The 25,605-nt window shown below is 37.2% G+C and overlaps 1 protein-coding gene across 9 annotated transcripts in view; it reads right to left on the bottom strand.

The window, feature by feature from the left end:
* PALLD (palladin, cytoskeletal associated protein) overlaps positions 1 to 25,605 on the bottom strand; it is a 189,576-nt gene that overhangs the window by 42,813 nt on the left and 121,158 nt on the right. The window contains exon 1 of one of the 9 annotated variants that reach the window (XM_041427877.1): positions 24,574 to 24,746. The exons of 6 other annotated variants lie outside the window; for them this stretch is intronic. The gene's annotated coding sequence lies outside the window, so the exon portion shown is untranslated. Of the gene's footprint in view, positions 1 to 19,323; positions 19,522 to 24,573; positions 24,747 to 25,605 lie in introns of those variants that run through there. 2 more of the 9 variants (XM_041427879.1, XM_041427878.1) reach the window with 2 other exon arrangements.

Genomic DNA, 25,605 nt, shown 5'->3' with positions numbered 1-25,605 from the left:
TTGGTACCAGGCACTTGGAACATGCTCAGTAAGGTGATGACTTTTCAGAGCTATGGGATGGCAAGAAACATTTGAAAACAGATGTTAAAAGCAAAAACTAGGGACATGAGACATTAGGTTTCTTGGTGGACAACAATGGTTGCCAATACACACACCACAGTTTAATAGCTACTTGAGAAATCATATTGTGAGGTATGCACTTGGCTTAAATTACAACAGACTGGTTTATACTTTTATCCCATTTTCATAATGCTTTTTCTTCCTGATAACCCCTGTATCACATTGCTTTGAAAACAGAGCAGTCTGTGACTGAGAATTAAACTGGAACAACTCCCATCAGGAACTGTAACTCCAAGTGCCTGAAGACAGTGCAGTAGAGGAGGGGACATAGGTACTGGTTGCACATCTCTCCAAGTCTCGACAAGACTTGGCTGCTGGATTGCAGAGAACATTACAACAGATGGCATTTCCAGGAATGCAATAAATCCTTCATACCTAACTTCTCTCCTAGGCTCATTCACATGTTCCCAGTAATAGGGTATGTACCAACTTTACTTTTACCTTACGTACTTAAAAGCTTATTTAGAGAAACCATGTCCTTCTACTGGGAAGCACCTTACTGTTTGCAGTTTAATCATCAACTTTGTGTACTTTAAACACAAAAGTTGATATGGAAGCCCTTCTATCCAAAATACCTTTCTTGGAAGGGGAAGTTCCCAAAAGGTAGAGAAATGCTCTTCCAGCCTTGAAGTCCTTGTACATGAGATGAACCCTATCAAGTTATGCCTATCATGAAGTCAGCAAGGGCACTGAAATTTAGTCAGTGTTTTACAACACAGTAGACAAAGTAAATGGAAATAAATTACCACCAGTAAAGAACCAAGATTAAGTGATGTTTTCTATAACTTTTTAAAATTCCAAATTTTGTCCCTCCTGATCTTAATAAAAGGAGCAAATGGAAAGCAGACAAAGAAAGGTAATTTTTGTTTGAAAGAAAAAGTCCTATTTATCTCAGGTATGAAAGAATAATGAGCTCCCTTCTGTCTCAAGTCATTCCTGAGCAAAAGCAGACTGGCCCCTTCACAATCCTATCAGTGACCTGCTCTTTGAGAAACAGATGGTGCAGTTCTACAGAAATATACAACTGGAAAACATACCACTGAAACAAAGGTACAGGAATATTTCAAATGAAAAATGATCAGTATTAAGCACAACTTTAAAAGGTTGAGTTACTTTTCTAAGTAAAGACTCAAAAACAATGCCAGAAAATGTCTGCATATTTGGGGAATGAACCACTCACCTCCAGTACTTTCCAAAGAAGATCTAGCTTCTAACTCAATACTATTGCTTCAGATTTATGCTGGAGCTCTACCAAAAGAGAGGCAGTCACTATCACACTGCATCAAATGGCAGGGGCTCTTCTCACTGAGTTCCATGTCAGCAGCTCTCTATGTATAGAAGTATTTTTATATGTGCACATTAAGATAAATATATCTCTAAATGTTGGTATTTATACAATAAAAGCCAGGATGATTTTTTTTCCCATATTTTTTTAATTTATTAAAATTGGAAAGTATCACATATGTTTATATCTTTCTAGCTCCTGGGCAGCCAAACCAGATACCTGCTTCTGCATCTGTGGCTCCCAGCACCCGGCATGACAGATCTGTCAGGTAGCTCTTAAAGACATTTAATTTGCTTTCTACAAGTACAACATGTGTATTTTACTGATGCAGTATCTGTTGAAAATTAGCAATTTTGTTTATTACTTCTGACAGTTTAGTTTCTATTTAAGAAACTAAAATATACATACCAACTTATCCAAATGTGAAACAATCACATATCACACAAATGTGATACCTGGAATTCTACTCTTGACAAAATTCCTAATACAATTAAATTTTTTCCACCAAACTTATTAATCACTGAGTTGTTAAAAATAAAAAAACCCCCGAATCTAACTTAATTGGCCAGCAAATTAACAGCTGTACTGAAAAGAAATCCTCAGAATACAAAAGTAACTCAAACTGAAATATCCACTGACGAAATGTTTGCTTATTTTTAGAAATGTTAAAAATGTACATATATGTCAAGCCAAGAATGTGATGTAAAGGGAGAATAGTTGCCTCTTTTAACAAAAACTGCTATGTATTCAAGACACAGATAGCCTCCAGGCTATATCAATACAAATGCATTTAGACAAGCTTTAGGTTTTCTGAGGCTGACCAGTCCCTTATATTGTGGTGGAGAAAAAGAAGAGGACTGTTTTAAATGCTGCAAGGGTTCATATTTATGTAAGACTAGAATTACCAGTTAAAATAAAAATGGGGGGGAGGCAGGTGGTGGAGGGGACAGGATGGGGGAATAACAAAAACACACAGAAACCAGCACCAGTTTGGGTTCTAGCATGAAAATATTCAGAGGTATATTTGGTGTATACTAACATTACAGGGAGGATGCAGGTTGTCATTACAATTTAAACCTCATGCTGGGTAACTGGAGAACTATAACTAGGAACCATCTCCAGCAGCTGTAACCCTTTAACATTTTTATTACCTTCCCTTCAAAGCTTAACAACCTGAAAATGCAGATTCACACAAATATTTTCTGTATTTCAAGTTGATATACAGAAGCATTTATAATTAATTTCAATGTAACCTAATACACTCCTAGAAGAAGAAATACGGTGCAAGAGCTAACACAGGGACTATGTTATAAGCACACTGTGAAGCTGAGCTTAACTTTTCATCTAAGAAACTTCATACACACAGATAAGAAATGTAAACCATCTGCATTGTTTGTGAACTCTCTTGTAAGGAAGTCCTGCTGTAATTTGGCTGTTAAAACTTTTCTATCTATCCTAAAAAGTGGCCATTGTAGCTGTGCCCATTTTCCACTCTGGTTTGATTATCTGTCAAACACATCAAGGTAATTTCAGTGCTAAGGAAACCAACAGCGGAGATGGTGCCAGTATTCAGCAAACACAAGCCATTCTTTCAGAGACAGGAACCATTTTTTACCCCTCAATACCACTGCAGGGACATTTTTCAAAACATGCACCAGTGAGATAACACATTTAGCTTGGGTACAGAAAGAGAGGAAATGGTGCTCTTGTGCACATTCATTGTTCGCAAAAGTCAAAAAGATACAATACAGCTTTAGCAAAAATGCTAAACTTCATATCTCTGGCAGGGTTAGATCATAAGAATTGGTCTGGTAGTCAAAAATCTGTCTGGCTGGGTAATTCACTTGTGTTCTACAACTAGTGCACAGGCTATCCAGTGACGGAAATAACAGTTAAAATATTACACAGGCAACAGGTTTTACTGTTGGAAGGAAGCTAAAAGTGTTGTGTTATTAAGAGGTAAATTGCACTACCATTAATTACAATGCAGGTTCCAATCTGCAGCTGGATCAGCCCAAAGTGTAGGAATTCCATTACTTGGAATGCAGGAATGAACTGGCCTGCAAACAGAAAAATAGGTCTTCTGACTGTGATTATGCTATACTACATAGAAGGTTATGTTCTGTGCTGATTGATATATATTCCAAGAAAATATGGGGTAGAAAATAAAAAATCTCAAAGTATGAAAAACTGTGCTGGTCTAAAACCAAAAGTGAACAGAAGAAAAAGATGTAGTACTATACATTTTCTCACTGGAACACCACATGCACAGTTGTCTTTTTTAATTTACATATTTATTTTAAATTTAATATATTTGATTAACAAGATGCTGTATAAATCATCACATTTTATCTACTACTGACCACCAGTTAGGAAACTTGCTTATTTTTATGCCCACTCAATAACTGTTACAGAGGGCTTAAAACTGGACTTCCAGGTCTTCAATATTAACATTCCAGTATCTGTCAAGTGTGTTCTTTTAAAGATGACTGCTTTGTACTATTGAAAGAGATACTTTCATGAGGATGAATGGATAATATATTAAAAAGGGAAAAAACTGAGTAGCTACTGGATGTCTTGACATTAAAGGGAGAACATAGTTGCTCTCAACGTGTTTTTAGGAAAAATTTCAACACTCTAATAAAAATACTCACAAAACTGAGGTGGCTTTAGAACCTAAGTTCTAGGCCCTTTTATCAGCTATTCTGTATTCACAAACAGACCTGACATTTGAGCAGATAGCTGCCTCGTGTAAAGCTGGGATATTACCAGCTGACACATCACTAGTTTATGTTACTGAAACTCAGTGGAGACACCCTATTCTTAAATCACCATATGAAAAGGAACAACTGAAAATGAAATAAATACATGAGAACTGGTATTTAAATTAAATAGTTATATACTTCTGCAATTCCATTACAACAACATATGATAGACTTACCTTAGTAAGTCAGCCCCATCTTAATGTCATAAGAGTGTAGTACTATACCATTCCTCCTGAAGTCCTTCTGTGCACACAAAAATAACTCCCTCAACAACTTACACTAACTTTTATGGAAGGTGGAGCTGTACCACAAAGTAAGACCAACTGCTAAAGACAGAAATAATCTTTCAGCCTTGTTATCAGGAGCACTGGAAACTGAAAATAACATTGCAGCATTGCCCAGAACTTCTGTGACATTTATTCAACCAATACAATCCTAACACAATTATAACTTAGGCTTGATACAGCAGAAGATGCTATATACCCAAAATGAAAATCATTTACAGGGCACTGTCACACCTTATCTAGCCAGACATGCATTTCAGAACTGTGAGTTTGGAGGCTGAAATTTTTTGTTTGTTTTTAAAAGGTGTCATCCCCGATGTATAAAGATATAAGAAAAATTACGATACCCAAAATGTTGCTAAAGCACCCTCAGATATGAAGAGCTGCTACTTTTTGAAAAGGCATTGTAAACATGATTTCCCTGTTGCTTGGCTCAAACAAACAAACAAAAAAAATCTTTCAGCAGTATTACTAAGCAGAAGCAAAATCCAACTACAGTACACAGATGTCACTGCAGGCAAAACCTGCTTTTAAGTAGTCAGAACATATCATGTGCCTGAACATTTGAATAGGCCTGACCAGTACTAATTACATTCCCTGTCACCACAAAGAGAAACAATGCATACTGTTGTTACACGAATTTGGACATTGACATATAACCTGAATCAGCTTCTTGCAATGGCAACACATCATTTTAAACAGAATTTTGCTCACAAATAGATATAGTGATGTAATAGTGAGATTTTTTTTTTTTTTTTGTTTTAAAACTGCTAGCTAAGTGTACAGTATATTGGTCTGGAAAGCTTAAATGGAATACCTTATGCATAAATGGCAGAACAAATAATTTATTTTGTACTTCAGAGTGAAAATACATTCCATAAAGATGATTCGCTTCAGGTACTATTTGTTTTTTACTATAGCACACAACCTTGAGTATGGGAGATATGTAGCAAAGACTTCTCTGAATTAAGCTGCACCTTAAGTGATGTATAATCACATAAAAAAGAAGGGAATCATACAGGCAAATGCATACTGATAAACACTTGCTATAGACAAACACTGAACCAATGAGCATGACTGGCTGGTTCCTTCCCTAAAATTGTTTTGAATCTTGCTTAGCTCCCAGTGAAAGCAGCCAGCCATCTTATACAGAGAAAACAAAAGGAAAAACTATATTTCATTTTTTCCCAAATGAAATTGTGACCAGCATGGTGACTAGCCAAAAACAAGGAACCTGACACTTCTCCTAAGGGAACAGTAAGGACACCTCTGCGTTTGGGTTTTTGCTTGGGTCAGAAATGTGCTTTTGAAACAAATTTCCAACCATTTCCCACTTCCTTTTTCTCTGGTTTGCATCCATGAGAAGCCTCTCGAGAACACGAACTCCTTTCCTATCAGGTCAAATGAACTAACCAACTTGAGCCACTTATGAGTCCATGGAACAGACTAGAGCTAGTCCAAAAGGAAAAACTAAAATCCCAAAGCTCAATGACCCTCAAGTGTGCAGATACAACACCCTCAGCATGTTTCTTCACTCTGTGGAGCCACCCTTGTTTCTGGGCACTATTTGCTAATATAGGCTATACACTAAATAAGCTACCATGATGTGATAGCCAAACCATACAATCTAAGAGGCTTTTAAAACTAAGTGTGTATACCACAAGAGATTCTGGCTTTATATTTTGTGTGTCAGTTTCTGGTAAGACAAACACATCATCTTGTAAACGAATATGCTGAAAATTAATCTATTTGATTTATGGGGTTTTCTTTATAGGATTTCTTTACACTTTCAAAGTGTACAACATACTGCTGTGTGATATCAAGTCAAAAATAGGGTATCTTGCATATTATTTAACACTTACATATTCAGAGACAATGTATTGACTTATCCTAGTTAGCAATTTTACTATTTCTATGTTGTAGTACAGATTTTCTTGTTCAATTGCCTGCAGCTGACCTCCAGAAATCAATTCCACTCCTCCCATCTGCCCTGCAATAAAAACCTCCCAGACAAAATAAATGTCTTTTTTGCTTTCAGTCTGATCACAGAGTAGTTTGTAAAAAGCTAGTTACAAAGTGTATTTCTCAGGATTTAAAACCATTTTGTCTGACAATTATGAAGATTCTCTCTTTATGGACTCATTATTTTGATGACTCATGCACCTTCTTAGCCTGGAGCTGGACACTCTCAAGAGAAAGAATATTAGAAAAAGCACTTGTCTGATTTAAGGGTTCCAAATTACATTTTTCCATATTTATTAGATAAGATTTATGTTAAAATGAACATTCCAGAATGGATGACAAGAAGAGTGGTTTACCTACTCCTATAGTAAAGTTCATTTGGTTTATCTTGACCAACAGCAGCTTGTTCTGTCCTTATTGTCCCTGTTGTAAAAGGTTTTTACATTGAATTGTATATGCACTTTATTCCTGCCCATGTTCCTTGCCCACAGCAGGAACATTAAAACTAAAAAATATTCTTTAAAGTCCCCTCCAACCCAAACTGTTACATGATTCTATATACTAAAATTACATTTGGAAACTATTGGTAAACCACTGTTAGTAAACTAAAATTAGAAAAAAGTAATCCATGCTTTGTTTCTATCACTCTAAGTGCTAGCAAGATGTAAAAGTTGTAATAAGTATCTTTCACAATGAAGCCAACACTAATTGTGTGCAAACCTCTACAAGTACCGAAACAGCTTGAACTCCAAGTATCATTTACCTCAAAAACAGCTGAGATAAGAGAAAAATCAGGCTGTGCTTTGATAAATAACCAATAGTTCCATATCAAATATGTCATTTAGGACTTTCAGGTTACTTCAAAGGCAGAAGGATATTGACAATAACAATATTGGCATCACTGAAGTCAGCATCAGTGGGGATCATACAGTTCTTCCTTTTTTCACTGTGAGTTTCCGCATGATCCTGTTCCTCTCAGCAATACTCAGATCATGGTATAATGCTGGTCTGCCTTCTTTCCATGGGCTACCAGCACATCTTCACCACCCCTTGTGAGCTTCAGAAGACCTACCTAGGGTGTACAATACCAAAATTCATGACTTTACCTTCTACCTCACTACATATTCTAGCTTCTCTGGAAAACTGTATTTCATTCTTGGGAAAACTATGTTTCATTCTCTGGAAAACACTGGTCTAAAATAACCTCATCTATTACAGTTTTCTACTGCGAACTCAAGGAGAATTATTTGAGTTGTTAGAACCTGCAGGACCCTTGTGTCTCTGGGCCAGTTTATTTAAGCTGCTCTGTAGCCACAAATAACATTTACACAGTACATTGACCTTGTTTCTCACTTGAAAGACTCTCCTAGTCCTATTCCATTTCAGGTAGCATAGCAGGCAGAGCACTCAACAAAAGTGTATACAATTACAAAAGCATTTGGATAATTTGAGGTCAGCAAATTGATTAGACAAAACATACAAAATATGCAGAAAAATAAGTAAAAAGCCAAAAAGTTAAAAAAAACCAAAAATAATTTTAAAATTTAGTAGTTTTTGTCATAAAGGTACAAAATAAAGCAAGGACATTTAAGTTCTCCAACTACTTGCGCTGTCTATCAGGGAAAGTGAGCACCCAGAATTGCAGAAAGACTTTGCTTAGTATTTTTGTTTGGAGGAAAACAAGTACGTTCCCCTACAGTCATCCTCTTTCTCATGCCAAGACTGTAATGAGTCCATGCACTCAGACTTACCACACTAATTATATTCTCACGCCCTAAAGGCAGCATTGTTTGAAGCTGCCCATTTTTTGGTCATTTCATAAACCTTCAGAGACTGCAGTTTTCCAAATGAATTTCAAGACTTCAATATTCAAGTTACTTAAATCATTGGTAATCCACCAGGTCTTAGTTTAAAAAATGGGGAAACAAACTTTGCTAAGCAAGATTTGATAGCACATAATTCTTGCTGTACACTGTCCAGGCAATACTTCACAGATTAGCTATGTCTGATCTTCTACACTAGGGAGAACATATGCCTGCAAGAACCTTATACTAAAAAGGGCATCTCATGATTCAAGATTTTTTGTTTGGTTTAAATTTGTTTAATGTTTAAAATCTTTCATTTGAAATTAAGAGGAATCAGTAAGGCAAAAGTCCTAGTTTCATATAATTCATAATTGCAGGAAATGTTTTTTGACCCTTGGTTGACTCAAAATTTTTTCTCATGATTTTTAGCAGCATGATCTACTTCCCCAATGAATCACTCAGAATGAATGAGAAGAGATCTTCATACTTGGAAATAGCAACAAAATCTCGCAATCATTTTCAAATCTTCTACACATTAGACAGCTTTATATTTCTGAAACAAGCTCCAGATGTGTAAAACAGTAATATCTGATTTGTGATACGACTAAAAGGCCATTTGCCTTTTTCAACTGGCCTTCAGTTTGATGTCACGTTGCCCTAATTCTTCTAGTCAAAAGGAGATACGTAGGCAAATGGTCTCATTACTCCTCTTTCGCATCTCACTTACATAACTAGTAGTACAGCCTCCTAGAGAGTAGGGAAACCTCCAGGGTGCAGTTCAGAGTGTGTAAATTTGATGCTAAATGTCAGAATGTATGAAGAATCCCTCAAAGAGCAGCTTTAGTAGTCATCCCAATAAAGCACAGGCTTCAAAATGAAGACAGACAACTCAGATTTGAGCAGAAAACACATAAAATGTTCAACGCATCCTCAGAAATGCAGATAAAAATAACATTACCCAAAATTCTTTCACCCACCCACAACTTAGTAGCTCATGAGACAACTGAAGAACTCATAACAAATCACATGGTTTCACAGTCACACTAGACTTAGCATTTAATTTATTAAACTACCTTTTTTTCATATACATTATGAGTTAGTTAACTAGTATGACAGCTCTTATTTATCAGCTAACAAATGTACTCAGTACTCTTGATGGGGGATATTCTTTTAGGTGGAATTAGTATCAGGGAGGATCCATAGTTCCAGCACTACCACACCCAGCTAGTGTCACCGTGTAGGAGTAGAATTAATAGAAAAGGTCAAATTGTTTAACAGCATTATGAAGTAACATTGTTAGAGTCAGGAAGAAATCTTGTGATTATTTATCAACACCATCAGCTTTATAACAAAGAGTTGAACAAAAGCCAGGAGGAAAAAAATCTACTAGTTTAAAAGGAGACTCATTTACTCATTTAAAAAGCAGTCCTAAAGAAAGTCAGAGAAGGTGATGAACAAAGATATGCCAAACTGATTTTAAACCCTGCCAAAAAAACACAGTATCACACTGTATTCTGTATGAAGAGGAATGTGAATATTTCAGACCAGAAGATCAGACTGGAACAGGAATGTCAAGCTTGGTTTTAATCACACCAATCTTGCCAATTGGTTAAAAGTGAGACATCTGCAGTGCTTAGACTTAAAAGGCTTAGGTCAATGTAATTAACTTCCTTGTAATTTCTGTTCCCTAAACAATCAGCAAAATAGATCAATTACAATGTTTAACAATGTTTTTCAGCACAGAAATACATATCTTGGAAGATGTGAAAAAAAAACCCTAGTCTTTTTATGCACCAGGAGTAAATCTAGCATTTACTTTTCCCAAGTTCAACCTCTTTTATTTCTGTAAGATGCCCCCAAATCTTTTTATAATTCTTTCAATTGCATATAAACATAATCTCCTGGTATTAGTATATTAGCTTGGCTAAATATAGAAAGGAGCACTCACTCATGTTTTATGGAGCATTTTCTTTGGTATGCAGCTAATATAAATAAAATGAGCAGAGAGAAGCTGGCAGTGTTCCACTGACATTACATCACTTTTCCTTAATAGGAAACCTCTCTGCAACTTAACATCTTGCTTTAAACACTCAGAAGTCTCCACAAAGTCTTCAGTGAGGATCATCATATAAGGCCAGGAGTTAGCTGCAACAGGCTAGAACATGAAGCTGGATCTCCCAGTACAACATTGAAAAGAAACTCTCTAGTGAAAACCACCTTTTAAATGTCACCAACCACGGAGCAAGGGAGTTGCATAATGTCTAAGAAAAGACATCTGTAAAATGTACATAATTCCCATAAAAAGAAAAGGATAAAGTTCTAATTTCTATTATGCTACTTCTGTAGACTCAGAAATTCCTCTAGAAACCAACAAATTAAAAACAGATCCAACAGATATAAATAGGACAGAGGCACAAGTATCTATCACAGTTTCATTTGCTGCTTACTCTTTGTGTTCTTCAAGAAGACAAAATCTTCTATTTTGAAGAAATTAATTACTGTAAAATATTATATTTATTTACTAAGAGACAGATGTTACCACCCACATAGGTTGAGCTCTTCACCAAAACAATAGGACTTTTTGACTGTACACAATGAAAATAAATTATATGTGCAGCAAAACCCAGTGGATCTACAAGATTCCTGAGAAAAAGACAAGTCCTTGCATTCAGTTTTTCTCATCCATCACTGAGATTGCTAGTCCTTATTGTGCCATACTTTGAGGGACAAAAAGTAATCCACATAGCACATGAAGAAAAAAAGAGCCATGGAAATTTATGTTCATGTTGTAATTAACGTAAACATAAATTTCGCTTATTGTATTTCCAATGTGCATATTGCCAACCAAAAATCCAAATCCCCTTCAAGTCTGCATGCTGTTTTTGCTGGCATGGAATTTTATTGAGAACATAATTTATTGAGGCACTGTCACACAGACACTAATGAACACAAAAATGTATTTATCACAGTACAAAAAGTCATGGTAGGTCATTTCGTCCTCTGCTTCGTCCTTTCCAAAAAAGTTTGAGAGAAGTTCATTGAGTGGCTCCTACTGCTTTTAGCTGCAGCTGTGCAGCAAACAGTCTTTAAAAATTTACAGCAATTGTTGCCGTGTTTACATCAGTGGCTCTCAGTAAAGAAAACACTAATCTAGTAAAGGTATGCAAAAAATAAATGTAAGCTGAGCTATGCTGAATATTGCTGTGATTGCTCTCACTTAGGAACCACCTGGTCTTACAATACCATGAACTCTCTTAAGTAAGACATCCCTTAATACTTCTTTATGTCCAACACGGTTCTTTCACTGTCGTTTGTGATGGCACAACCATCCCTAGCAGCAAGGACAAGTGAAATAAAAGTTGAAAGTCAGCATAGAATTGGGTAAATTGATGGTTTTGTTTGTTGGTTGGGTTTTCTGTGACTTGGGTTTGGGGATGGTTTGTTTGTTTGGCTTTTTAAAGTCTTGAGCCTGTTCACTCCTTCAGACTGAAGAGCAGCCACCCAGAGGGTTCTGCTGGTGCAGCAGCAAAGTGGTACTTGTCCAGGAACAAGCACCTGAAAGCTGGAACTCATAGCTCACACTGCCAAGGCAGGGCTTGCAAAACCTATCTTTGGTTGGTAATTGTGAAGGGTAAGAATGAACTTCTATATCCATTCTCCTACAGATGACTTTGCTGTTTCCTTTCTCAATGGCAAAACCAAATAAGATCATGAAGTTTTATTTCACATATACATTTTTAATTCAATTGCCCCAAAATTGAATGAAGTCTTGAATGGAGGTAAAGCCAAAGTTTAGTGTACAACAAGAGAAAAGTACTTTCAAAGGGGTTAGTGTGCCCAGTGAATAATTGGAGACAATTTCACCTCCACTATCTAAAGATTTCAAGTAGGGGCGTTTGTGCAATATTACATTCTTACCAAGAGCCCAGTACAGGCCTAAAAATGAGGACATGTAGCTTAAGACTTGATTGCATGAATGACAAAGGTATAAAGAACAATATTCGCTTGACCAGTTTCACCTTCGTGTATTTTTGTTTATCCATGAATTGGTTACTTACTCCATAATTAGATTTTCTTTTTTCTAAAACAATATCAGAATTATTAGCATCAGCCAGTGTTCATTTTCCAAACTAGTGTTTTAGCAGTGGCTTCAACTAATGCCTCGTTATGAGAAAACATCAAGAAAAGTAGATCAATTAAGTTGAACTCAAAACAAAATAGAAAATAATATAGCACTTATATTTATCTAACATTATTGAATTTTATTACAATAAAACTTCACCTAAACCAGCTGATTGGACAACAGAGGTCCTGCTAAGTAAGTTGTTATAACTTTTAGGTTTCAACTGCCATACTGGGTTGCTGTGTCATTTTAGAATCAGAGGAAACATCTGCTGAAATTATCTGTACTGCAAGTTTTCCACTCATCCATCCCACCACTATTATTATGCAAGTTATCCAACTGCATACAGCAACCACAAGCAGAACTGATGTGCTAGCTGGGCACGTACATGTTGAATCCATTGTCTTTTTGTTTTATCACAGAAAAATCAAGCTACAACTGCTTTCCAAACTTGTGTAAATGAATTCAGGAGGTCACACTAGTAGCCCGTGTGTTCAAGCACACAGGCATACCACTGAAACCAACAGGAGCAACAGTAATTAGTAACTCTGAAAATCAGACAACTTTCATATGAACTTAACTTCATTCAAGTGAATTTGAAAATGTATGTTTAAAATTCATCCATGTATTGAAATACATTGAAAAAATTATTAGATTTTGCTCTCAGACTAACATTTTTTTAAAGAAGAATGAAGCATCTCAGTAATTTGCTGTTAATTAAATAGCATAGAAATTCTTGAAGATGTAAAGGTTTTGTACTCAGGTCCCAGGTTAAGTCCTATCAGTAGCAACAGAAATGGAAAGCACCTCATCAGCATTTGTGACTGAAGTGAATCAGTCTCAATGGTCTTTCCAGAAAATGTTACAATGTCTAAATATGCTACCTTTTGCATCAACCTTTATTAGCATATTTAAGCAGTGAAAATGCAGAAATCTTTATTTTGTGCCTGGAAGATGTCCCTACATATAAAGGAGTATGAGAATTTTTTTGGTGGATATTAACTCCCTGCCTTTGGTGTCACTCTGGAGTTTTTTTCCAAGATTTAATTAAATACCCAGACCACAGAGAAGGCTATCATGGCATACTAATCCAGGTAGTCTAAATAACAGTAATGAATGACATCATCTACTTCAAAAATTGAAATAAGTGGTATGGCAGAATTTCTCACAAGCTCAGGAGAACTTTTTTTGTTAAATGACCAAGGCAGCAATAACATATAACTCTTACAAGCTATAAACCGGAACAGGCTGCCCAGAGAAGTGGTGGAGCCATCCTTGGAAGACTGGAAGTCATCCTTGGAAGTGTTCAAAAAATGTGTGGATATGGTAACTGAGGACATGGTTTAATGGTGAACATGGTGATGGTGCTAGGTTAATAATTGGATTTGATGATCTTAAAGGTCTTTTCTATGTAATCTTGACACAATGAAGTTTCAGAAGAAACATCAGTCGAATAACAGTTTAAAATGCCTAGAAATGTATAAATCAGAAGGTATCTCCTCCAATACCACCTAATTATCACTTAGTTAACTTTGGCTTAGCAACCAGTTGTACTAATTCTATGCAGTACTTTTCACCTACAGTTTAGAAATGTTGTTTTCCCTCTGTTTTGGGCTAGGAAACATGAAACTAGAGCTGCAGGAAGCAGTTGGGCTGGTGAAATTATATCAGAGAAATACTCCTACCACAAGTGCTCCAAACTACTTAGGTGTACATACTTATTACAGAACAGAAACAGAAAAGTTTAGAGTTAATGAAACACAACTAAGTAAACCTGATAGCTCCTAAAGACTTCTATAGCTTTCAGTTAGTCCCAGACATTGCCTGACTTAGCCTGGATATGATGTACAACACTGTTATTTCTGATGGCTTACCTATCTTTCAGTATTTAGGCCAGTGTGTAAATTCACCAACAGCAGTAAATGTAATCCTTATTTTACTGGGGAACAAAAAATCCAAACATGCCACAGATAAACCCTAAGAGTTAGCACTTCAATGAGAATGTGAGTAGAAAGACAGTTATTCAAAAACACTGGACTATCAATTTGTACTATCATAAGAGCAAAATTAGTAATATTTTCTGAAAAAAAGGCACTGAAATGGTTTCATTAAACAAAAAGCACAAGTTTAGTTTAAACATATTCCTGTCCATGCAACATGCCAATCTACACATCAATGTGCAATGCTCATATGACCGGAGTCTGTGCAATGCACAACCTGATTGCAGATAACAAGACTATTTGGCACATTCAGCAATTTACAGAACAAACCATTAAATTTAGACCTGAATAGGTACATCCAATAGCATCCAAGAAAAACTCTAGACCTGAATAGGTACATCCAAGAGCATCCAAGGAAAACTCTGAAACATTGAACTGTTTCTCAATAAGGAAAATGCATTTTTCATGTCCTTCAGTACCCAAAAAACTATTTCACTACCTCTTTTCTGTCCTTAATGCAGCATGTCACAGTTACTTTAAATTATTCTACAAACTTCACCACTAGTCAGTGATTTTAGCAAACTATAGAGTTTTCAAAATGACAGGCAATTAATTGAGAAACAGATCATATTAGTACCTTCCTTCCTTTATAAGTTGCTCAAAGACATTTTCAAATTAATGTAAAACAATGAACAACCTATAACACAACTTTTGAGGAATCTGAGGTAATTAATCAGAGGCATTTGAGAACAATTTCAAAAACCAACCACAGAGAGTAACACTGGTAACTCAGGAAGCTTAACAGCAAATTTCAGTGATTCTACCTCTACAAAAAAGACCATCAGTGATGACAGGGTGAATTTCCACAACTCAGAAGCACAGTATTATTTAATGATGAACTTGTGAAAATTTTAATCTCTCAGACAAGCAGCTTCTTTGTATCACTCTTTGTATGGGGCCCTGGTCTTTCCATTAATTAGAAAGGTACTATTCACATGCTTTACAACTCTCTCCCAAACATCCCAGTTTCACTCTGATTAGTCAATCCTCCATTACCGTGCATAATCAACTTTGCTCTGCCAGTACTGGAAATTCTGGCAGACATAATAAATCCTTTTTGGAGAAAAGAGAGGCTACTAAGCAAAAATACTGGGCATCACAGAACTAACTATGTTCACTCAACTACCCCAGCTTTCATTTACTGCCGATCAGCTCCCTGCTTAAAAGCATTCCAATTCTATTCTGTCCTGCTCTTTATCAATGAGCATGTTCCTTCAAATATTAGCATTGCAAACAGTTCCTCTGATTCAGTGCTCTTACAAGAATTCACTCAGTAAACAGGGCCTGTCTCTTGCATTTGTAGGCAGTAATGCTTAAAGCACAAACATCTATCTCCTTAACCCAAAAAAGGACATAATGCAAGTGTTGTGTTTTAGTCACAAACCGACAATTAGCCTCAGTGGTCAACAAAGCTTTCTTGTAATTTATTATAATTAACTGTCCCTAGGCCATTCCTCTTTTCTAGTTACAGTCTACCACAAAAAAGTCCAAAGTTTGTGCCCAACAGGAATGTTAACTTTACAAAGTTTCAAAACGCTTTCAAAGACTATTAAAGTGAGGATGCAATAGCTCTGTCTGGCAACTTGTAAAAGGAGCAGACTGCAGCCAGAAGATGGTGAAAGCAGCGGTATTTTAGTGTCTTTTTGTAAAACAACATGCTAAATCTAACATTAAAGATTTCAATACTTTTTCTGACCCAAACATTTTACCACACAGAGCCATGCCCACAGATAATAATGACATCTGTTAAAGAAGCACATGAATGTCTTACTTCATTTCAAGACCTGGATACCAAAAGAACCTGAAACTAATGCATAACATTTGGGGTCACATGTTAATTAGGGTATGTTAATACCCTAATTTATAACTGCAGCCTGTACATCCACAACTACTATGTGTTTCTGAGGTGTAAATTTCTTGATACTTTTGTGATCTGGGATCGTCTCTTGAAGAAAACTTCCAGAGAGATACCACACACCAGCTGGATATGCTGAAACTCAGACAATCACAAACCCTTGCTCCTGTAAGACAGCAGCTCCTGCTCCAAAAAGCACTGCTTCCTTTCCTAAAGGATTCCTCATAGTTGAAACCAAGCCCTTGATTTTGGGCTAACTGCAATGCACGTGGTCAGTGCCAAGTTTCACCGTGCCAGGAATGGCTCCAATGCACCAGTCCGCACAGCGCATGGTGCACCTCTGACATCAGGACTAGAGTGCTGCAATGGGTTCCAGCTGGGGCTGCAGAGAAGGCTGATGTGCTGCTGACGGCAGCCATGGAACTGGTAGGAGAGCAAGGGAAACCCGGCAGAGACTGTGATTCTGGGCCTTCTCCTCCTCTTTCTGGGTATTTAATGTGATTCTAACAAATGTCATTATCGATATTAATTGTATCTGTGTATCTATCCATCAACATGACCATTAACTTTTAAAAGGATGGGAGACATGAGAACCTAGGGTTTTAGAATCAACGTATAATTTTTATTTCTGAAATCAGAGAAACACTTAAAGTTGCTGTGGTTTATGGGTCAGAGACAACTGTAGCTGTAACCTCAGAGTCAATAGCTGAAAGTTCATCCATTGTTTTAGAAAATGTTGACATGTCGTTTTGATTTTATCTTAACAGATCTTTTTTCTCTCCATCTACGTGGAAAATGTGCATGCAACAGTCATCTAATTCAGTTGTATATCCACGAAAGCAGTGTCTAAGCACAAGTGTTTCTGAAGTACAACTGATAGGATTTTTTTTCTCTTTCTTAAAACCAAAAACAAACAAACAAAACAAAAAAAAAAAAAAAAAAAAAAAAAAAGAAAATGTTTAGGTCTCTTAATACAAAGCAGAAAACAGAAACCACCATTTTCCAGAAATTCCTGATGAACCACTTAAGAAAAACTGGAAAATCTCTAGCAGAAACTCCAAAAGTCACTAAAGATAAAGGAATGGAAACCACATTCAACATCCTAGAGAGTCATAAGACAACACAACGTACTTTCAATAGCGTGTGAACTTCACAGTTTCACCTTATGGAATTCATATGCCTACAGACACTCAGAGAAGAGGTGTCTCTCTTTTTTACATCACATACAGATCTCCATATATTGAAAAAGATAGGAAAACTATGAAGTTTCATAGGAAAACAAGACTTTCTCCTAGAGCACAGCCAAGCAGTATGGCAATATATTTACTGCCTGAAAAAATTACCTACAAATGTTATATATGAAAAAATAAGCATTATTCAGCAAGGACATTGAACTCATGCAATTCATGAGAATTGCCACAGATATACGAAAATTATCAGGTAGCATTGGAAACAGAAAAAGAGTAGAATTTGGCCATGTCAAATGATGGAAAATATGTATTCTGGAAAAGAAAATAATCTGCAGATTATAGAGAAAAATACAGTCTGGTAGCTTGTCAGCTGAGAAATACAGATGAACACTTCTGAACCCCAGGCAGTCTTTTCATTAGAAAATCTGAAAGACATTTCTTGATATGCACCAACACTTCTGTAGGTGTGGATATTAATATTCCCTTTAAATATTGTTTATGTAATTCTGGTTTTATGCACCTCAGATTTGCACAAAAATAAACAGCATCATCTTGCAACAGGCTCACCATCAGTAACATAATACCAAGTAACTCATGCCTTTATTAAATTCCCTAGAAGTTTTAACAGGAAACACAAATCACACACAAACACAGACTGCATGAAAATACCCCATCCACAAAATATTATGAACACCCCTGGGATTTTCAAAGCTTCACTTGCACTAAAAACTTCACTAGATCTTGGGTCAGAACAAAAATAACCATAAATTAGGTTGCCCTCCTGAAACCTTCAAACACTGCAAAGCAAGGCTTTGTATTTCAGAGCCAATGTAAGTAGTGAGGTGGGCTAAAAGTAATACAGCACCACTGGGTTTCTGAGCAAGGAAACTCTACTTTCATTTGTGCAAAACTTTTAATGTTGCCTTGCTGAAGCTCCTTGCTGGCCAAAGTTGGCTATTAAAATAGTTTTTCACTTTAATAGCTGCTTTAAACAAAGCACCCCCATAAGTCAGGTAGAGATTTTATAGATGTGTGTGTGTAAGGACACACATACACATATATATATATTCACACATCATGAGATTCATATACACATAGAAACAGACTTGCATTATCTTCTTTCATAAAAAAATTCTGCAAAATCTGCTCTTTGAAGTTAGAAACATTTTACGCACATCTGGGTGTACATACACACATGGCACTTAGAAGTGAAAGAAACAATTATGTTTCTAGTGAGTGCTTTCATACTGTGATTCAGCCTATTCAGAAGAATGAATTCAGCCATAGAGTAAAAATTTACAAAAACTTCAAAATACAACTACAGAAAAAATAATCACGCTATTTTAAGGATAAGTCTTCCAAGCTGTGAGTAAGGTGCAAAAACGGGTAGGAGCAAGCTCAGCTGAAAGCTTGGCCTAAACCCAGCAGGTTGGCTCTCCTGAGAAAAGTTGCTATAACACATGTGGGTCTTGATTTAAACCAGATTTCTGTATTCAGTGTGGCTGGAGAAATACTTTTTAAATGAATCTGTAGCAGACGTACAAAAAAAAAAATCTAAATATTCCATTCTCTTTTTCTATTCACTAGAGCCCAGGCAGGACCTCCTAATGAAGTTTGTCCTGTCTACCAGATACTGCCTGCACGCATTTCTTGCTCTCTGATGTACATTTCTTTTCATCACAGGAGAGGAATTAATTTTAATTTGCTATTTAAAAATTAAATCCAGCTGACTGAATCTTTATCACAGGTCAATATTTTGGAAGAGACCTTTAAGATCATCAAATCCAACCATCAACCCAGCACTACCACTGTAACTTCTAAACCACTAAACATATAATTATTTTTTTGCTGATGTCTAATCAGAATCCCCCCCTTCTCAGCTTGAAGCCATTACCTCTGAACCTCTTACTGCAGGTACGGTAGAAGAGACTCACCTTCTGAGAAGAGACCCTCACTTCAACATGACCTCATTTCAGACACTTGTAGACAGCAATGGGGTCCCCCTGAGCCTCCTCTTCTCCAGGCTAAACATCCCCAGTTCCCCCAGCCAGTCTTCATGTTCTCCAGTCCTTTCACAAGCCTTGTTGCCCTTCTCTGGACATGCTGCCACACCAAAATGTCACTTTCAAAGTGAGAGGCCCAAAACTGAACGCAATACTCCAGGTGTGGCCTCAGCAGTGCAGAGCACAGGGGGACAGTCACAGCCCTGGTCCTGCTGCCACACTATTGCTGATACAGGCCAGGATGTCATCAGCCTTCTTGGCTTTCTGTTTGAGAACAAACAGAACAAACTGAAATTTTATAAATGCTAGGATTGAAACAAGTCCACTTGAGACTGTAAAAGTTAAATATTAATGTTGTAAATGCAATACCTTGTGTTTTCCCATTATTTACGCACACCTCAGGTTCTGTGTTGTAATAGGTACAGTAGCATACAAAACAAGTATCAGCCTTTACTGGGAACTCAGTGGAGTAGTATGGTTGGTATAAGCATTAACATCACTAAAACAGTTTTTTTGTGCACTAATCTATTTTTACATTTAAGTCTGGAAAAAAAAATTTAAGCACGTTGCCAATGAAAACCCAAAAAAATCTCTTCCTGTACATTTCTGCTGGCTGACACATCATGTCCGAAAATAATAGTCTTTTTCTAAAAAATCTTTACTTTAAACAATCCCAAAAGAACAAATAAGGTATGTGCCATCTTATGAACATATACCAGAACTTGGACACTTTGGCAATGCAGTATAGAAGCTCCTGATGCATAGACTCAACTTTTCAACTAAATAACTCTTCCATAGTATTAAGGTAGAGGTAGGAACTCAACCCCACATTACCACTTTCTGCTTGAAATACACTATAGTGAACTGAGATAAAGAGAATAATTAGAAGAATTGCTTTTTCTTATGTTATATCCTAGCGCATATAATGTAGACCATCTTCTGAAATGGGTAAGAAACAATATCTGAAGCCCATTTTAAAGAGAAGTTTCAATAGGAACATATTTTGTTGATGTGAATGAATACAGTTTCCCAGGCTCAGAAGAATGTCCTGGGAAGGACTGGAAAGAATTCTGACTAACTGCTACAAACAATGGTTTAAGATAATCTAAGGTAATCAAAGATTTCTTACTCAAATTATCACTGGGGAGATACGCACACTATGAAAATTAGGGAAAGCAGATTCAGTTGCTTCTTGGCTCATCTCACACAGGTGAATAAGGCAGAAAAAGCCCAGCAAGGAATTGAGCCCACAATATTTATTTATTTGTATAAAAGTATGTGCTGTTTATCTTAAAATTCCTTCCCTTTGTGGAAGGGGGAAGTGCTGGGGAGTGCCATACACAATACACTAATTACAATCACTTTCTGCTTCAATAAAGGAAATACTAACTTCCTGCCTTGGCAAAGGTTAGAATGTCTCAAGCAGGTGGGAAAAGGACCATGTAAGTGTCTAGACAGAAATGTGGAGGAAAAGTATTTCCTAAATTTTCTATTCATGTGCTAACCCAGAAAGCGGACTACACATGTAAAAAGAACTGCCTTAACTCTTGGTTCTTCTTCTTGGATAATTTTATTTTTAATTATTATAATTATATTTTTAATATATGAATACCAAAATGCTAAATTATCTATAATGCTCCAATAAGTTCTGACACTTGTGGTCACAAGACTCTTCACCTTCTGCAGGTAGGAGGTTAAAATTAGTCTTCTAGGCATACGATAATTTGGTTAGTAATTACACCATACGTATTCTTCCAAATGCATCTATTATTACTACGAAATCATTGCTGAGTATTGCTATTACTGAGTGGGCACTTCCCTCCAAAGGGAACATTATTACTTAATCTAGCACTGAAATGCTATCTCTTAAGAAAGCAGGAATGTTTCCAATGGAAGATGATACATGAATACAAAAGTCCACAGGCATATTTTGATTAAATAATATTCCTGGGATAAAAGATTTCCAGTCAATTATGTTCTCAAAAATATTTCTGGGACTATCAGTCAATTTATATGTTCTACATAATGCTGAAATTTTTATTGGGAAAACAAAACCTTAGGGCCATCAACTCTTTGCAGATCAGTAAAGGTACAGTACAACCCCCAAATACCTGAAGACTCCTTTCTTGGACAGTAAAAAGTAAATGAAAAAACACATAGCAATAATATAAAATATTTTGTTTTGAAATGATGCAACTAATGTTGCATATGCTATCTTCACCTTTCAGAGTTTCTTTGCACTGTGCTCTATGCACTTATCTACATATTTTCAGACCAGAAACTCAGCTTTTTAAAACCAAAGGCCTTTACCTTCATATTTTTCAGGTGTAGTGTCCACAATTATTCATAATTTACAGGAAATTATGCTATACACACAGAGAAAACCTACATATATGACATCACACTCACTGATAGTCTACTCTGCTCCCAGGCACATGGATCCACATGGATGCTGGCATGAGTAAAATTGAAAAGCAGCTAATTTAAGTAGAACTGGATGAGAAATTAGGTTGTTGTTAGAGGAACACAATATCTTCCATCAACTACATCATTTTTCAAGTATGATTGGTTTACTTTACCCAGCTGAGAACCGGTAAGTTCAATAAAGTAAGTCTCTCATGGATTATTTTGAAACAGAGTAATAGAAATAAATTCTGTAGAGGAGAGAAAGAAGAAATTCTGCATATAAGTGGGCTGACCAGCATCCCACAAGTCAATTCCAGGCAGTCTGCTTCCTTGGTCTTCCAATGCCTAAAGCCCAACAGCTGAACATTACTCATCAGATTTACCACTGTGTCCTTACAAAAAAGGAGGCATGCTGTTCTAACATAGCTATTAGAAATGGCTGCTGCAGTCACACAGACCACAAAGTGGATGACAAAACTGCAATCACGCTCCTGCTTGTGGAGCAGTTAGACTATCGTGCCCTCCACAACCATCATATCAGCTCAAAAAATTCTGCAGTGCAAAGTTTTATATGTTGCAATCATCTCTGCAAAGAGAAAACAGTAGGCTCAGGCTAGTCAACAGGTCCAAAATAATTGGTGCATGATGTCCAGCACGATGAGCTGTGCCAGTAAAATGAACAAAAAGAAGCAAGAAACTTAAGAACACTTTGAAGATAATAGAGAATTTTCTAGGATGTTCAGTAGTGTAACAACACAAGAACACTTATCTTACATCAGTGGTTTTTAATTGTTAGTTAAAACACACTTCAAATTTTCAGGACAGATTTTTACTGAAAAAACTCAGAAAGCTGCAAGAAAAGTTATGTGACATACATCTACCTATTGCTAACAAACCTTTACCATATATCCACCATTGCAATTTTAGGATAACTGCTACGTCAGATTGCAGTGTGCGATAAATTGGTAAATTCTGACTTTGTGATATCAGATTTCCACTATCTCAAAGATGAAAGAAAACTCATCTCAAAGATGAGATCCACTATCAGATTTTCCCTATCTCAAAGATGAGGATTTGTTTTATCCAAATGAGACACTCCCAATTCCAACAACATCCAACCTGCATATTCCTATGTGTTTCAAACATTGCAAGAACATCTGTATATCTCCTACCCCATATTTCCAGTTTCTTTAATTCAAATACTTATCCCTCTGCCCCCACCTTTTCCCACAGTGTTTCTCCTTCTGGCCAGGAAAATTAGTAAAAGAACATCATTTCACAGCCAGTCCTTTCAGGTTTTCTTGCATCTTTCAGGTTGTTGTTGCATCCTGCAACCAAAAGCAGGATGCAACACAATCCTTCTCAGAATCTTGTTTTCACAAGTATTTGTCCCATTTTCATAGTGAAGTGGTTTAAATACAATCAATGGACATATGCTGAGAGCCATTTAACTTTTTCGATTTTTTTTTTCCATTCTCTTGTTATCAATTCTATATCTTAATCCTTTTATGTCTGGTATGCATTGTGAATCACAGACCAGCTATGGATGTCTGGAAACTGCTGGGCTTTCTTAAAGAATGTCATCAAAACTTTTCCCACCCCAGAATGCCAGTGTACCTCTGTGCACACAAACCCACGAGTGAACACAAAACTTTCTGCACAGCATGTAATACATCTTACAAAGTTAATTTCAGAAATATAAGGTTTGTTCACAGGAATCATGGTTTCAGTTCAATCCAGCCACAGAATACCATGGAAAAAATTGTTTCTTGACCTCAAAGCTTAATGAAACATTGACTGTGTCCACTCCTATTTTTAGATGTGTGCTCTGCAGTGCCATATTCCTTAATATAAAGCTGACCCAAATGTTCCAATAGCAGACGTTGGTTTCTCTTTGATAGCCAATGCATATCTCTGCTTTCCAAGTTTCTGTAAACACATCATTATAAAGAAGGCCAGTCTTACTTTTCCCAGCCTTCTTTCTAATTATGTGCCTACTGCCAGGAAACTTTCCTTTTTTTTTTTTTTGTCTTCACTACTAAAACTTAAACAAATATCTGATGTGTGCTGCAGACTTGGAAAAGAAGGAAAAAAACTTCCAAAGCTGTTACTGTTATATGTTACAAAGTTACTAAGTAACACCAAATTCCTTTCAACGAGCAGTGATAAACACTAGACAAAAAAATTTAGCTACAAGAGTACATTAAGTGCTAGATGACCAAATATGTCTTCCTTATAGACGTATGAATTCCACAGAACAACCCAAAACTCCAATGTTTGGTTTAATTTGGGTAAGAAGCTGTAGCAAAACTTCTAAAAGATCAAGTCTCCTGCCCATTGCCAATTCTCTTCATCCAGAACTATCACTGGATTCCTACAGAAGTCTCCTACAAAGCAGGCTGGGAAGGCACCCATAGTTTACTGCCCCATCATGTTTTTGAAGGACTGACTTTGCAAGTCTTGGGCTACAGAGATGCACAGAGCCGCAGCCGCCACAAAAGCATCCTTTCTGCCTCTGGAAACACCAAGGGGACGGCAAATAAAGTGCATCAGGCAAACTCGAACGCGACTACAGACGATGAGGCAAACTAAAAGATCAAGAAAGAGTAGATCAAAAGTAGAAATACTCGACAGAAGAGCGGTCAGCCCGCTCCGATTACGGCACGATTTCATGTGCCCTGACCTTTCGCCTCCCATCACCGCTTCTGCCGTGCGGTAACCTCATCCGAAGAAGACACGTCACCGCGAACTCCTGAAAGTACCCTGCCGCCTTACCTGGGCACGGCGGAGCGGGCAGCTCTCACATAGCCGAGCGCCGCTGTCCCGGGCGCGGCGAGCGGCGGCGGAGCGGAGCGGCGCCCGCAGGTACCCGGGGCTATATAGGGCGGGCCCGGGGCGCCGCTCCGCGCCGTGACTCACTGAGGAGCCGCCGCCGCCGGCGCGGCCCACTCCGGCAGCTTCACGTTAAGAGTCCCGCGGCCGCCCCGGGCGCCCCGATGCTGCGGGAGGCGTTACCAGGCTCCCGGGAACGGCGGTGAGACGCGGCTTTCCCGCAGCGAGTCGCCATCGGGATGTTTCTACCCGCTGCCGCAGCCTAAGTCTTAGTTCCTCTCCTTCAGAGCTGCGAGAACAGTGACTCTGTGGCACACCTTTTGCCAAAAAATGCTCGGGTCCCAGGCTAGAAGTTCACTCTTTTTCCTTCCAGGAACTTCCATAGCCAGCAGAAAAACTTGAGAAGGCGCTGCAACAGCCTAGAGAAACATCCCAGGCTCTTCCATATTGCCATACAGCTGCACAGAAGTGTTGCTACGAGAATTTACATCAGCTCTTCTTCGAAGCAAAAGTTTCCACGATTGCCACATCATCTTCATCTGCATGACAAGCGGGTGGGATGGCTACAATTTTAATGCAGAACTGCAGAAGTGATGTTTCAAAGTGTTCTTCTAAGCCCTTTAAGTCCTCTATGTTCTTTTAAATTAACACTTATGCCATTACTCATCACTACCAAGACCCCAAGTGTTCAGATTAAACTGAATTTAAAACATTTTCAGAAAAAAAAATCATGCTATTTCACTATAGTTATCTGTTTTATAAATAGTCCTCTGTGCCTTTACCTAGCAAAAAATAGCATCAGTGATCAGAGAAAATTTACTATATGATACAAAAATCTAGTTGCTTTGTGATCTAATTATGGAAAACCTTCCAGGGTGTCACTTATTCTAAATACATTAATTAATTACTACTACGTATCTCACTAAGGCATTCATTTGAAGGTAAATAATTCTTTTTTTTTTTTTTTTTTTTTTT

The sequence above is a fragment of the Onychostruthus taczanowskii genome, unplaced genomic scaffold (genome assembly GCF_017590055.1).
Source record: "Onychostruthus taczanowskii isolate IOZ18803 unplaced genomic scaffold, ASM1759005v1 scaffold12, whole genome shotgun sequence".
NCBI classification, from domain to species: Eukaryota; Metazoa; Chordata; class Aves; order Passeriformes; family Passeridae; genus Onychostruthus; species Onychostruthus taczanowskii.
The sequence above is the reverse complement of the archived record's forward strand: the minus strand, read 5'-3'. Positions and strand labels throughout refer to the sequence as shown.